The sequence below is a fragment of the Aptenodytes forsteri genome, unplaced genomic scaffold (assembly GCF_000699145.1).
Source record: "Aptenodytes forsteri isolate BGI_AS27 unplaced genomic scaffold, ASM69914v1 Scaffold29, whole genome shotgun sequence".
Classification (NCBI taxonomy): domain Eukaryota; kingdom Metazoa; phylum Chordata; class Aves; order Sphenisciformes; family Spheniscidae; genus Aptenodytes; species Aptenodytes forsteri.
The window spans coordinates 1,216,243-1,226,847 of NW_008794520.1; positions in this window are offsets into that span (position 1 = coordinate 1,216,243).

Genomic DNA, 10,605 nt, shown 5'->3' on the forward strand with positions numbered 1-10,605 from the left:
GGAGTGATGGCATTGGTCTTCCCAAGTCACCGTTAGGCGTGACAGAGCCCTGCTTTCCTGGAGATGGCTGAACACCTGCCTGCCGGTGGGAAGGATTGAATGAATTCCTTGTTTTGCTTTGCTTGTGCGTGTGGCTTTTGCTTTACCTGTTAAACTGTCTTTATCTCAACCCACGAGTTTTCTCACTTTTACCCTCCCAATTCTCTCCCCTATCTCACCGGGGGGAGTGAGCAAGCAGCTCCCAGTTGCCAGCTGAAATTAAACCACAACAGCTTTCTACATAGAATTTAAGTAGAAAATTTGCTTTTTATTAAAAAAAAAAAAAAAAAAAGCTTTTTGTGTTAGATGGTTAGACTTCCCAAGCAGTAAAATGAGCTTAAATGATTAGCAGTAGGAGTACAAAAGTGAGACCTGTCATATACATTCAATCCCTTAAGTAATCATCAACTCAAACCATATCCAACATCTCAACTATGCCATTTTTCCCTTCAGCCTTTCCTTACCAATTTCCTCATCGCAGACTTTTGGAAACAACACACATACCTTAGCTCCTTTTCACACAAACATGCCCGTTAGCAGACCCAGTAAAGCACAAACTACGTGAGTCATCTCACTTTGTTCCCGTTATTACAACCAGCATCATATAGCCCCTTTGCAACATCCAGTTTTTGCTTCTCAGACTCCTATTTGAGGGCATTTCAATAACCATTTTCCTCAATCTCATCCTAAATCCTGCCTACATGCATTCCCAGCCAGTTTATCATTTTGTTCATTGCCAACATTATCCTTTAATTTAAAAATCTCACATCCATTTATGCTTTTTTAATCATGTTCTATAAGTAGCAGTGAAAATGTACAGTCAGACACAAAAAAATTACTCTGCTCCAGGCGCAATCTTGCAGCCTGCAAGCCTTACTTGGATAGATGTGAAACACTGGATGCCCAGAGCCACATGCTGTATATGTTCCTGTAGAGGCCTCACCAGTCCTCAAGCACCAGTACATCGCAAACCCTGATGGAAATACCTGTCCTATTTCAGCCTCCAGTTGCATTTATCACCATCACATTGGTGTTGAGTGTGCTTCTGTTAGAGCTCCCAATTAGGCCAGCAAATATTTCACCATTCCTTCAGTACATACGGCTTTGCATTTTATGCTGCTGAATTTGATCCTATTCTTGCTGCTCTCTTCTCCAAGGTGAGAATTTCTTCTGTATAAGACCCTTTTCGTTATTCAATCATTCCTTTTAGTTTTGGTCTGCCAGGAAGTTTCATTAGCCCAAGCTGATTTTTTTTTGGTGCCAAGGTTATTTCTTTACCAAAGGAACAGAAAAAGGAAAAAAGATATGCTATGCAAACACAGGGTTAACTTCAGTGTTTATCACAGTTTGGTATAAGAATCAGTTGAACCCTGGCTTGCTGAGTTCATTTAAGCAGTTATATTGACTCTGTTAAGATAATTCCTTTGAGTACTACAGTGTGTGATGCAGCCCTTAAAAAGATCAAAATATGTGTCTCTTGCACGTACATTTAGATAATTTAAACAAAGGTTATATCCTGAAGGGCAACCTCAATATCTAAGAATCAAAATAATTAGTGGCCTCCCATTTGCAGAAAACTTGTATATATAGTATTAATAAAGGACAAATTACAAGGCATATTTTACACACACCATTAAACTGGTAGGATTAAGTTTGCACAAAATGTAATTGCCTTTTGATGTGAGTAAAGCACAAAAAGCCCCATCAGATGCAGCACAATCTAATTTATGACACAGCCTTAGAATTTTTTGGTGATTAGCGTCACAACATCACAAGTCTAATATATTACAGTGTTAAGAGGTACACAGCCCTGTTGTAAATTATTTCACTTTTCTCTCCTGTACATCTGAGGTGACAGAACGAAGGTAAATTTCTTCCTGACCATTTAGACAGCTCATTATTTCCCTAGAATGCTCCTGTGCCATCACTAATTTCTGCAACGCATCATCATTCATTTAAAAATATCAATTCGCTACAACTAATGTTAAACAGCACATTTTGTTTTCTAATTTTTCAACATTTTTGAGTACAAGTTCTCAGCTGAATTCTGCAGAGACCAAAAAACTGCAAACCCCCTCAAAATGTCAGCATAAGACATGTTTATGGGCTAGTTTCTCAGGTGATGCAAGTTGGATTTTCTCCATTACTGTATACGTTACATCGGGGATTAGGTTAGCTCTCACCGAAGCGGAGGGACACAAGAGCCACCTTTCTCTTGATATAACCTTAACAAACAATAATCATCTTTATATAAACAGGTGAAAGGACTTGCTACCCAAAAGCATCTCCCAAAGAAACTGCAACTCTAGCACACTTACACTGTGAGCATCATTTCCAGACCTCTGCAGAGATGCAAACAGAGATTCAGGCATCAGTGAAGAAGGCAGATGAGTGCTACCAAACAGAAGTACCCACAAAGCCATGGAAAGAGTGTCTCTTCAAGAGTCCGGAATTAGATCAATAAGTTGACTTAGGGGGAAAAAAAAGTCTTAAGACTTCCCAGATATTAATGCAGAACGTTAAAAAGCACCAACAAGAAAGCTAACCAGAAATGGCTGTCTATGAATGGTCATTTTGTATCCAGATTGCAGTGAAGTCAGCAGGGATCTTCCCAATGATAATGGGGATGCAAATGTTTTTCTCCTCCCTTTTATCATCAAGGGAGGAGGAAGAAGAGTAGCCAGTCTGAGAAAGTGGTATTCAATTAGTTGCATTTCCCAATGTTAAAATAATGCCCTGTCTGCATAACAGCAGATCACATCACAGCAACTCACATAAATTAAATTATTGAAGGATAAAAAGACAAAAATACAAGACAATAACATCATGTCACTCAGGAAAGGGCAACACAATCACAAACCAGTCTTGTCATGTAGAAATGCCATGTAAATAACTGGTTTTTAAAGTAAATTAACAGAGTAGGGCTAAATACCTACAGACACTATAGCCAGCTGCAGGGGGACGACATGAGTATTTAAATACATGAAGTATTTAAAAAAAAGAAATAAGAAGCCACATGTTCACTAGATTGTAAGTCTATACCACCAATAATAGTTACATCACTAGTTATCTGTGCACTTTTTAGTACCCCGTTCTGGTATCGTATCTCATATAATAAAGACAAGAAAAAGCCACTGAGAAAGTGATTGGGATCTCCATGAAAAACCAAAGCTGCACTGCAGCAACAGCTGCCCTACTGAAGCAGCAGAAAGCTGTGCAACACATAAGGGGATCTTCTGGTCTTGAAGAGTCCCAGAGGTCAATTTTCAACAACCATGTGCCACTGGTTAACACGTTGGGTAGCTGTTCACACCAGAAAAAGCTTTTTGTCCCCAAGGGGCAGTTGCAGAGCCCGTGTCACAGCCAGTGGGGTCGCACTGGTATCAGGGAGTCCTGGATCAGGCCCTAAAGCACAAGAGGCATTTTCACTGTAAACAAACCCACATCACATCACATCCACCTGAAATTGAAATTTTAGATTCTTTCCTTTAGAAAGGGGATTCTTTGGTTACCCAGCATCCGAGCACTGTATTTTTTGTATTGAGGAGCATTGCACATACAGTTTGGCACATGAGATACCCGAGTTCCCAGCAACACGTAGAAAACAAGTCTTCAGATGTCACAGTGACTGCAGCGGTAACGCAAATCATCACAAAATGGTACCAACAGTTTGCAGGATCAGTCCTCTTTATCAGTAGCACAAGCTCCTTTCAAGAGGAACGCCTGGCAGACCAATAATGATGTTTGGGCTTGCATTAGGGAGGGAAGGACAGGACAGATGAAGCTGACAGTATGAAATGATGAGTGCTGCTCAAACAGGAGGGCAGGTTTGCACAGCTGCATTGAGAAAACACAAGACTGTTGCGCAAATGACAACTTAAGATAGAAGGGCAAAAATAAGAGTTGAGAATCAATATCAGTGCAGCTTTGACTGGATCCTGGGAAAGGTGCAGCTTTTGTCAAAGAAACTGTTTTGACCCTGGTTGGTTCAGGTTTTTTATGAACTTGTGGGGAAGGCTGGTAAGATACTGTGTAAGAAAATGCATAGAGATTTGCATTGTCTTGCTACAGCATGAAGTGTCTCTGCAGACAGAAATAATGAAAACAAAACTAACATCTTTACTAAGCATTTTTATAACAGTAACAAAAAAAAAAAAAAGAATAAACCGCAGTCCTATTGAGGCAAATGAGAGACCATGAAGAGAGAAAATAAGTAATCAGGGTCAGAGTAACTGAGCCTTTGCAGGAGTCCTGGAGAATACTACGTGGCAAGAGAAATCTTAAAAATAACAAAGCCGCCACCAAAGCAGTCTGAGAGCCCAGGGCCCAAGCCACACTCAGCACTCTCACAATCTGAAATATCAACCACAACCAGTGAAGACAACTAAGCCGCAAAATAAACCGTTTCCAGAAGAAGATTTCTACTGTTTTCCCATCTACAGTAGGACTGATGTCAGGTGGGATCATCAGGTTCAAGCAAAGATAAGTTCGTAAAGTAAAGGATGCAACAGGCAGCTGCAAACTAGCTCAAACACCAAGGTGTGCAGTAAAAATGTTTCAAAAGACAGACATGGCAAACAACTTCCCCATATCCTCTGCTGGAAGGAACTCGGGAGAATAGCAATGATTTGTAAGTTTAACTAGTAGGCAAATTATAAATATTCAGAAGTATGCATAATGTAACGTTTGCCTTTCATCATTTGAAGAACTGTGATTGCCTGGGAAAGGAGGCAGCGGGATTGGCACAGTACCTGGGAGAGATGCTGCAGAGGTATGTAAAAATTGTGTCTCCAACTAAGGAAGGATCTCTTACGCTTCTGAAACCCAGAGTGGGTTTTTTTTAAAACATCATCATCTTCATTGTGCACCAAGTTAAGTTTAGCTAAACTCCTACCATCTCCCCTTTGCCCAAGAATCGCTGCTCTTCTTTGCAGTCCAAATTCAATTGTCAGTTTGTCCAGCAACGTAACCTTGACTGTACCAACATTTCTCAGCAGAACTAGGAGCAGAATTTTGTTCAAAAAAAAAAATAAGAAAAAACAAGAGACAAAGTTGTTTACAAAAGATTTCTTTACACATCCCAATTTAATTTTTCTAAATTTAGAAATATCAAGAGAATTTGCTGACTGAAGCTTGAGGCATCTTCTTACAAGTGCATTCACTTAGTCATCTCTCAGTGCCAAATGCTGAGCCCTAATTCCCAAGCACCTTCATGAGCATTTTCCCCACCACCACCTCACTGCAATCCTGTGGGCAAAACAAGCTGGTCAGCCTGATGTACAGTTACTGATCAAGCAGACATGGGGTGAACCCTTGCCTGGAAGAACAGCTACTGCCCCACACCGCTGAGAGGGACAGTGACGCTGCATGGGGCCATCGAGATGAGGGACACCTCCCCAAGCTATGGCTCAGCCCTGGGCTTCACGTCAGCTGGCCTCAGACACACACTGCCTCAAGGGGCATAAAGCAGGGAACACTTACCGTGTACATTTCCCAGCATTTAATAGTGCTTAAACAGTTCAAAATAATTCCTATTAAGGGAAAATGGTATTTTTCATTAATCAGCCAATTCAGCTCATTGCAGAGAATTGTACTCTTGAACTGCACAGGCTTGGTACTGATGAGGACGACAGAGGGGCTGACCCAGCTTTTCCCAAAATGTGCTTAATTCGGTGGAAACTAGGGCAACTTCTGTGCCAGAGATAGTATCACTTTCTGCTTAGGAACATCTTTTCTCTCAGAAACTCCACCCAAAGAAATTTGGTTTTAATCTTCTCTTTTTGATGCAATAAAAGAAAAGCTGCCAGCTCATGAACACCTAAACACGCCTTCTTCAGCGCAGAGCATTCACTTATTCATCAGACTCTGGGCAGCATAAGAATTATGCCTTCTGACCACTTTCAGATTGGATTCATAATTTCCCTGCAAGAGACATCACATGTTTCTCAATACTGGATATGGCAGATAGAGTAAAGACACTTTGTAAAATTGACCAATTTTTATTTTTTTATTGGCACGCAGTATAATCAGCCTACTCACACATGAGGCAGAACTTTATTAGGCAGAAGTTTGCAGGCTTTCAAAACACCTTCAGAAAAGAAACGTGTCTATCGAGCAGCAATAACGTATGTCTGCTTTAAGCTATGAAGTCCCTGCAAGGCTCGGTGGGTACACAGGCACGTAGCACCACCTACTAACGCTAGAGCAATGCAAAATTCCAGCTCCAAGCCCAGGCACAAAAGGGTTCTTTATGTTGCACCCAGCCTGGGTGAAGCACAGAAGAGGAAAAGGGTGACCATGATTTTCAGCTTTTAAATATAGTCCTAGTCCTTGTGTAAAGAATTCAGCCTAGAAAAGTTGCAACAGAAGAGGCTATTCATCCAAGGTTATACAAAGAGGTTAATCAATTTCAGCACTCATATAGGTTTTAATTCCTTATACTGAACAACTGTTCAAGCCATGAACAGTTTCACCAGTGCTACTTAGTCAACATGTGAGGGAGGACATTCATTATGACTTAAGTTATCAAAGTCAGGACCTTAAACTCCTGTAGGTTTGTTTAATTTCACTGACAGAGTAAAGAATTAAATTAATTAACACAACCTGCCTGTTGAAGAACCATTATAGATTTAATTAAAAGTGAGGAGACAACAGAAACCCTGTTTTACCTATACTACCCTTGTCTGATTGAAAATTCCTCCTAGACAGAAAACCTTAATTCTCTCGGATAACATTGTTCTCCAAGTTGAGCTTTCTTTTTCCTGAGCAATTGCTTTAGCGGTCTACAAGGTTCTCCTTGCCAGAGAGTGCTCATAGGCACCATCATAAATACATGGACTCTTTTGGCTGGTAAAGGTCAACCCATGGCTAATGGATTTTCTTGGGAAGGTGTGATGAATCCTGTTGTGAAGAAAGGAATAACAACTATTTCCCAAACCAATTCTGATTTAACAGATGCAGCTTAGTTTAAAAAAAAAAAAGCTTATTCTAGATACGAGAAATTTGTCACGTAGTACCTTGATTGCATAGGTTTCCTTTACTCACATCAGACTGCTCAGGTAACCCCCCTGCAGTAACTCATGGTTCATATTTATTAGGTCTAAATAAACCATCCAGTGTATTGACTTAACCTGCATAATTGAAGGCAAAAAAAGTCATACCAAATTTTCCTATTTGAATTTTATTCAAATTCATATATGTTATTTACAAATGTAAATCTTGACTGTTTAGGAAATATCAGAATATCAAACAGATGTTATAAGCTTTAAATGTGCAGATTTCCCACATCAACTGTGCATTGAAATATTCAATAATCAGCTGCACGGTGTAATATGTACTATATCTTCCAGGCCAGAAATAGCTGATGGCAATTATTATAAGCAATGTTGCTTTCAAGGGGGGCAAATTAGAACAAAGGGAAATAAGCTGGAAGAAATCACATCTGCTCTGCTTCCCTGTAAGAACATGCACTGGGGCAATGGAGAAAGGAAAACTGCAACCGAGGAGCTAGAGCTGGCTTTTAATAAAGCGTAAGTTTTAAGTTCAAAGAAGCCTGGAAGAAAGTGTTTACTGAGCAACAGAAACACTTTGCCAGCGGATATCAGCAAGCTAAGAGGAAGCAGCAGTACAAGCTAGAGGGGTTTCTACAGCGAGCGGCAGGAATCCCTGTTAGCAGAGCAGGGGAACTGTGCACAGATACCTCATTTTGGCCATATCTCCTGCGCTTTGTCAATGACTAAAGACCATTTAGTTCATAAAATCCCCTGCAAAAGCTGTTTTCTTTCCTTCAACTGTTATATGTCCCCAAAGAATAAAAATATAAAATGTAATAATCAGAATCTGAAACTCTGCTGAGAGCACGGCTGAGCAGTAGGCAAGTCCTGGAGATCTATACTCCCGCTGCAGGTGCCATTCCCGAGCTGTCGCGCCAGGGAGAGCAAGCATCAATCTGCACCCAGCAAACCTGCCTGCGGAGCTGCAGACGGAGATTATGACTAGACCCATGACAGCTCAAGAAAAAAAAAAGAAAAAAGTCGCACAGCTCCAAAAATGCAAGTTTCAGTGCAGTTGTTCACAGTCAGATACTCAGCTGGGACTGAGAAGGACAGGGCATACAGGTTTCAAATAAGCTCCTTGCAAAATTGAAACACTTGAACCATATTGTTTGAAACACTAAGTTTGAGATACTAAAATAGAAGGGCACTTGGTTTTCGGGGGGTTTTTTGTTGGTTTTTGGGGTTTTTTGGGGGGAGGGTTGTTTTGTTTTGGTGTTTTGTTTTTTTTTTTTTAAAGAGAGAGACTCAAGTCTGCAGGATTCAGCCTTTAAATCCAGGGTTGGCATCTAACAGAGACCAGCTCCCCTGCTGCAGAGGTGCTGGGAACAGCCTGCTCCCCTCATTAGAATGTTCAATTTAGGTACCTAAACATGCATTTAGAGATCTACCTTTAGGCCCTAACCTCCCCGAGATATAAAAATGAGTAAGTTGGATTTCAAAAGAAATCTGCTGCATTTAAGCTGAAAAGAACAGCAAACTGCAGCTCGATGTGAAGGAAGAGGCCTGGTATGCCTCAGGGCAGGGCTTGTAACAGCAGTGTTGACAGACCCTCAGGAAAAGCAGCATTAATAGGGGCTGACAGAGCATCCTGTAAGAAACAATCCTTATCCAATGGCATCTTTTTATTTACCAGTAGAGCCTACATCCCCTGGGTATGTTAATATATACAGCAACCTTTAAAGCATATGCAGAAGCTTTAACAAGGTGCACTGAGAAGAAAGACAGCAGCAGGGTAAATTAGAAAAAAAAAAATATTTCCATGTAAAGGAGCTATGAATTCACTAGAGATCAGAGTACGGTAGCAGCATTCCTAGACTGAAATATTAGGGAGGAGATATTAGACCCTTGTTCTGCCCAAATTAGTTTGCTCAGCACGTCTAAATTCCGAGTTCTTAAAAAAGAAAAATCTGCCTATGGAAGTACAAAGATAATGCTTCAAAATAGGTTTTTTCCTTATTAAATTGATCTGTCCTTTTTATCCATGCCTCTAAGAGCAGTAAAGGTTTCATATCTTGCACAGTATTCATATTTTGTTCTGCAACTTAAGTAGCAAGAACCGAGTGCCCCCCTACACCACAGCTGGTAATAATTAGTCCTCCTGTGTTCAATTAATCTCCTGACACCTTAAAAAAGGGAAGGTGGGAGCACCATCCATTTATGAAGGGGAGCAGCATCAAAGGAAAGGCTGTATGGAACAGGCTCTGGTCAATGCTGGACTTAGTGCAATTGCTACAAGAGGGTCAAGTAATAAGAGCCACTTAAAATATTTTATTCATTTCGTGTCCCCCAGTTCTTTACAACCCTTAAGCACACGCACTGGGATCCAGACAAATCACAACTGCAGGGTGCCCAGCTGCACAGGTTGCCTGTAGTGCTTTGGGTTGATTGTTAAAGGATTGTAGCCCTCACAGCTCGTGCACTTATCTGCAAAACTACACAGCTGAAGAACATTTCAGTTCCTGGAGGAAATGCTGTTTCTAAGGCTCACTCACCTTGAAATGAGTAAGTAAATCAAGTTCCACACTGAAGCACCTTTCTGGAGGACAGGTGTGAGAAATACAGTTTATTGCACCTAACAAGTGTTCAGCTGAATTGTTGTAATTGCTGTTTAGTCAAGCCAGTGTTGAGGTTGCAAGAGAGTCACAGAAGCCTGAGTTTGACTCGTTATTTCTTCATTAGCACCTTAATATTTAGTACAATGCAACTCCTGTGCTGATAACTCGCAGTAAAAACACAGATTTGATTTAAACTCATTTGCACGCTCAAATAAATTCAGTTTACAGGATTTGTTCAGACAGCTCACTCTTACACCATCATCTGCGCAGGCACAGTAGCTCAGGTCTGCAACAGCATTATAAACGCCAGCCTACCACTGCCACGACAATGCTCTGTGAGCTTTGCACCTCTTTGAAGAGGTGAAACACAAAACACCTGCTACAAGACATTTCCAGGGCAAAGTCCCTAAGAAGTCCTAGAAGATCCTCAGCAACCCATAGTACACAGGTATTGAGGAGTACAAACGCAGCAGCCTCACAGAGTAATCCGGCCCCAAATGCTTTGCCATTGCATTGGGGTAGTGTTTGTCCTCTCAGATAGTACCGGGGTGGGGGGAGATGGTGGGGTGGTTTCCTCCCTCTTTGCCAGTGATATTCCACGTGGTAAATCCTGTGTTCCGTTTTGTTTATTTTGTCTCGTTTATTCAGACTTGGATGATGGTACAAACAAAACTACCGTGGAGGGAACTGTAATACAGTGAAAACTTACAGTGGGTTATATGAAAGTCAGGAGTTGTTTTCGTGTGCCGCAATGCAAAAGTTACATTTTTTGGCTACAATTAAACCTGTCATTGTAGTGAAAATGTTATTTGAGGATGAAAAAAAAATGAAAAAGCTTTCATCATTAGCAATTTCTATTGCAATAAAGTCTTGGAAGATCTAGTAATACTCAACAGAAGTCTTTAGTTAAAAGCAAAGATGAAATAACTTTGGGGAAAAAAAAAGGTAGAAGTCTA